This window comes from Carassius auratus, unplaced genomic scaffold (genome assembly GCF_003368295.1).
Source record: "Carassius auratus strain Wakin unplaced genomic scaffold, ASM336829v1 scaf_tig00214080, whole genome shotgun sequence".
Lineage (NCBI taxonomy): Eukaryota > Metazoa > Chordata > Actinopteri > Cypriniformes > Cyprinidae > Carassius > Carassius auratus.
Window position 1 is genome coordinate 49,061 of NW_020527515.1, and position 6,000 is coordinate 55,060.

General features: G+C 40.5%; 1 pseudogene; it reads right to left on the reverse strand.

Moving 5' to 3' along the window:
* Positions 1-504: 504 nt before the first annotated feature.
* LOC113091154 (inactive dual specificity phosphatase 27-like) lies at positions 505-3,028 on the reverse strand (annotated as a pseudogene).
* Between the last annotated feature and the right edge of the window lie 2,972 nt (positions 3,029-6,000).

A 6,000-nucleotide genomic window follows, 5' to 3' on the forward strand; every position in this document is an offset into this window, starting at 1 on the left:
ACACTTTCACTGTAATAACTCGGAAAAAAGGAAGCAGAACTTTATTAAAATAAACACACAACAGCATGACTGCCCCTTGCAGATTACTGCCACACACAAACAAAACTGAAACACTAAATAAAACCCAGGCCTTCACTGTCGTAACTCCTCTTTTTATCCTTCTGGAGCTCCTCTGTGGGACTCGAGACCAGTGAGTGGCAAGGTGTCGCTCATTTCCAATTACTCCACCGGCCTCGACCCGTTCCCACAGCTCTCAACCCCACCCCACTTGCCACATTTACTAATTAGTCTTTCACAATGAAAATTATAAAACAAATATGACTGCTGTTTGATTCCTGTTCATACTGTATTGTATGTCATATGTTGTAGACTTACTCATTTCCAATGAAGACATTGGGCCAGACCTCAGTGACAGGTGTGCAGTACAGTGTATATTCATCACGCGATCCTGGAGTTGAAGGACACTTAGAGAGACATGACTTTCTAATACTGAAAGCTCTTTTTTCACTTGAGGTTCTGGTTTAGGTTGCTCGGACCTGGCTCACACAATGGTTCTGGAACAGGGGGCGCAACTGCGTCCTCTCCGTTTTTTGTTTTATCTGTGTTTATGGGTTTTCTTAGCTGTAGTTTCCCCTGTGTTACGAGGTTTGAATTGAGGGTTATCAGCTGCTTCAAGAAGTCCCTGTTTGGCCTGATCCATCTCTTGTCTATGACGTGGTCGATGGCATCCTCCAACAACATTTCATGGTGGATCATCAGGTACGCCAGAAAAAAGTGGCAGAGCGGCTGACACCATCTATGCAGTGCACTAACAACTTATCTGAGAAAAGAAGAAAAGAAAGACATTCAAAATAAATTCATCCATAGACAGTTTATCACTGTAAGATAAATGATTTATGATAAATTGTGTTTGTGTGTCAGCTCTTACTTTCTGTGTTACTCAGGACCTTGTGGATGAATTCTGAAGCTGGGAATAAGTCCTTGCTGATGTCAAACCTGTGTTCATCCGTTACAAGCACGCCGTAGTAAGAGATGTTCATTTCTTGGTAATATTCCGCTTTTGTATCGATCTTTCCTTCTGGATATTCCTTGTATGCCGCAGTGTTCAGGATGTGAGTAATACCCATCTCCTTCAGTTTGACTCGGTCCATTGCTGTCTCCCTGCGGAAGAACACAACAGCCGATTAGTCTTTCATTAAATAGGATTTACAGTGAAGAATTAAAAAAATACTCCTGACAATGTGAGATATAACTGCATAGTGTTTGGTTCATGTGATAGAAGTGTGTTGACTTACTCATTTCCCATGAAGACACTGGGCCAGACCTCAGTGATAGGTGTCCACATAACTCTACATTTGCACATGCGACGCTCCAGTTGGAAAATGTTTAGAAGGACATTATGTAACATTGGCAACTCTGTTGTCACTTGAGTTTCTGTTTTCACTTGAGGTTCAGGACCATTTGGACCTGCGACACAAAACTGATGTGCATCAACCAGCTCTACTCCAGCTTCTGCTTCAGGATCTGGGACACGATGTGAATCAACCAGATCTACTCCAGCTTCTGCTTCAGGATCTGGGACACGATGTGAATCAACCAGATCTACTTCAGCTTCTGCTTCAGGATCTGGGACACGATGTGAATCAACCAGCTCTACTTCAGCTTCTGCTTCAGGATCTGGGACACGATGTGAATCAACCAGATCTACTCCAGCTTCTGCTTCAGGATCTGGGACACACGATGGCTCTGGATCAGGCTGTGCTGGGATCTCAATAGGCTCCACTCTGCTTTTCTGGAAGGATTTTTTCACACACTTCCATCTTGTTTGAAAGAATGCACAGATTTTGTTGCTCTTCATCACTTTTTTTCAGATGAAAGAAGAAAAGCAAATAACAAGCTATTAGAAACACCTCTAACCTCAGATTAAACATTAATAATTGATCTAACTTGTAATATTGTGCTAATGCTGCGCTGTTTGACATCTGTGACTTTATTTAAACCATTGAGCGAACATGCAGTTTTTGCTCTGTAGTACACATTAGATTTGTTGTGTTAATGGATGACTTAAATATTTAAGTATCATTTAAACACATAAAAATGCATATATATATACTTTTACCACATTTGTGTTTGCATCTCACTGTAATGTATTTCAAATGGTCTGTTGACATTCACCTTTTGATTTGGTCTTTTCATTATTCATGCCACGCTGATCATTTCCATTCTCTGAGACAGTGCTGCTAATATCAGCCTTCAGCTGCACATCTCTCTTTTGTGTGGAGTCTGTTGTCACTTGAGTTTTGGGAGTTTCTGCTGTCACTTGAAGTTTAGCACCACTTTGGCCTTCAGCACACAATTGTTCTTCATCAACCAGGTCCACTGTATCTTCTGCTTCAGGATCTGGGACACACGATGGCTCTGGATCAGGCTGTGCTGAGACTCCAAAGGGATCCACTCTGTTTTTCTGAAAGGATTTTTTCACAGCCTTCCATGTTCTTCGGAGGAATGCAGAGGTTTTGTTGCTCTTCCTCACTTCAGTATTTTCAGAAAGAGGATAGAAAGCAAATAACAAACTATTAGAAAACACCACAGATTAAACATGAATAATTATCTGACTTATAAGACTGTGCTAATGTTGTGCTGTTTGACATTGGTGACTTTATTTAACAGAGCCAACATGCAGTTTTTGCTCTGTGGTACACATTATATTTGTTGCATTAATGATGATTGAAATATTTAAATATCATTTAGAACACATACACATATTTCATAATTGACCACATTTGTGTTTGCATCTCACTGTAATGTATTTCAAATGGTCTGTTGACATTCACCTGTTGATCTGGTCTTCTCATTGGTTGCAGGAGAAATATTCATGCCACTCTGATCATTTCCATTCTCTGAGACAGTGCTGCTGATATCAGCCTTCAGCTGCACATCTCTCTTTTGTGTGGAGTCTGTGGACATGATTTCTGATGTACTCTATTTAGTAGCTGTTAGATATTGTTGTCAAACTGTATCTGACACACACTGTGAGACTACAGACAGTGTGTATAAACTGTATGTTTTCCTAAACACTAAATATGGACCATCTGTCTGGACTGTACTCAGTATTCGTAGACTTCGCTTAGATTCTTTGCTCGGTGACTCTTCGCCTCGGCTCGGATTATCACTGAACTTCAGAACTTCTGCGAGCGCGCAGCTCTTTATAAGCAGCCTGTTCTATGACGTAATCAAACGGCTAGTCTCGTTGAAGTTCCACAGTTGCCATAGAAACGGAATGTTTACCCCAAGCGGCCGACACATCAGTGTTGCCAAGTCCGCGAAAACCATTACACTGTTGCCACGGGCTGTGTTTAATGTTCGAGGGTAGAAGCGACACCAATGACGTGATATTTAACCCTGGAATGCGAGTTTTACCAGGGGGACCCCACCAAAAAAAAAAAAAAGTATTTTACCCCTGGAACGCGAACTTTACCGGGGGATCGCCCCTCAAAAGCTTGGACTAGTTTTGAGTAGCAATTGTTGAGGGTTTTGCTGTGAAAACCTGGCAACCCTGCAAGACTTCGATAGCGCTAATGATCTCTAAAGGCCGTACAGTACACTCTGCGATTCTGAAGGTCGGAACTTCGTGAACCCGCGCACAAGTCACGATTGAGTTTAACCGAAAATCATACGGAGACAGTTACACACGAATTCACTACGATTTTACAAACTCTGACGCATCGCGAGCATTACGTTTCGAGCCATTCATGAAAATATGGATTTGAGGATAAAATAGTTTTCCTTGTGGCAACTATGCTTGTGACGTCCAATAAATAATGGGTGAAAAGTAGAGAAAAGTATGGACTTTCTGTTCTTCATAAACAACTCGAGGTGAGAAGGCTATTTCTGAATTTCTAGTCGTTTTCCGAAAATACAACAGGTATATTCATTCATAAAGCTGAATGGCAAATTTACAGTAGCACAATTCGGAATAACATTAAAAAATATAGCTTTATAATGAACTAACATTACTATATAGACTATTTATATACATAATATGTGGGTTATTCATGGTATGCGGTAACAATTTGGCTTCATAAGTGTTTTCTAAAAAAGTTATATGATTTTTGTTTTATGCATTCTACCAAAATAGTGACATGTTTAACAAATTTGGAGACGCAAAAAATAATAATTATGGGTGGACTGTTCAGACACTGGCCATGAAAATATTCCACCTTGTTATGGACATTATAGTTATCATAACATGTTAATAATGTAAATAAGTAATGAGCTTTTCTTGGATAGCATATATTTTTTATTTTAAAAACAATAAACAATTATTGATGAATAGAATATGTCTTAATCATTAAGAACAGGTAATTCTTGTGCCAATTTTTGCCAGTAGGTTTGTAAATAATACAACATGTTGCTTAAAAACATACAGGTGCTTCTCAGTAAATTAAAATGTCGAGGAAAAGTTAATTTATTTCAGTAATTCAACTTCAAGATCAACGTCTAGGTCCACCGCCAGTGCACAGCCGGGCGTTTTCCCCAGATGTCGCGAGTGGCACGAAAGTATCTGTGCGTCTGTGCCACAAGCACACCATCGGAGCGGGTTTTCAGCATCGCTGGTAAAGTTGTCGGTCCACAACGTTTTCACATTCCATACAATAGAATCACCAATAACTAGAGCACTTTCATCAGGTTTCTCCGTGGGTGCATCACTGAGTGGAAGAAACCTGTTTAATATTTTGATCGGAACAGAAGAGCGGTGTTTTGACCCCATGACCCAGTTGCCCTGCTGCAGAGGTGCTGTTACCGGAACCGAACAGTGTATAGGACTCCCTGAGCTAGACGCATCCAAAGCCGTATCTAGAGCCCTCACATCCTATTTTAAAGCTTTAAAGGAGACCATTGTGAGATGGGAGACTCAAGCTAAAATCTCCATTCGATTTTAAAGGGGTCAAATGATGCAATTAAAATTTTCCTTTCTCTTTGGAGTGTTACAAGCTCTTGGTGCCTGAATAAGATCTGTAAAGTTGCTCCCCGGGTGCTGGATCTATAGCTGCCCACTGCTCTGGGTGTGTGTTCACTTCTCACTGCTGTGTGTGTGCACTTGGATGGGTTAAATGCACAGCACCAATTCCTAGTATGGGTCACCTTACTTGGCAAATGTCACGACTTTCACTTTTTAAAGTTGCAAAGACTAAAGTCTCAAAACCAAAGAGATATTCTTTAAAAAAAAAAAAAAAAAAAAAAAACTGGCTATGTGTTCTGTACTAGACTAAGGGATACTTGTCAGGCACTTGTTTACTGTTGTTTTCTCGTGTTGATCTGACTGCTTCTATTGTGCTCATTTGTAAGTCGCTTTGGATAAAAGCGTCTGCTAAATGATTAAATGTAAATGCAAACCTAGGAGAGGAGGTAATTCTGACTTTGAAACAACAATCCGGCACTTCTGAATCAGCTACTGTAAGTATGTTTTGTTATTAGTTTAAAGGGGTCATATTATGCTGCTAAAAAGAACATAATTTCTGGTGTATTTGGTGTAGTGAAATGTGTTTATGCAGTTTAAGGTTAAAAAAAAAACACATTCTTTTCCACATACTGCATATGCCCCTCCTTCTGAAACGAGTCGATTTTCACAAGGCTCATCTCTCTGAAAAGTGAGGTGTGCTGTGATTGGCCAGCTGTCCAGAGTGTTGTGATTGGCAGAATGCCTCAAGCCTGAGATGGAAATGTTACGCCTCTTAACATAAGTGTGAAGCCTTATCCGGCCAGAGCGACGAGACAAAAACATAAAACCCATTATAAATGTGATATAAACATGATTTCTAGTCATGCTTGGGAACAGTGCAGCAGGCGGATTCTATGAAGGAGCGTACCTTGGTCTTGCAGCAACCACATGTGACGACCTCGGGCCGCTTTGTCCACAGTGAAACCTTATTGGTTTTCTTATTCGACAATAAAAGGTAAGCCTACTTTATTTGCATGAACATCTGGGCGGCGTTATGC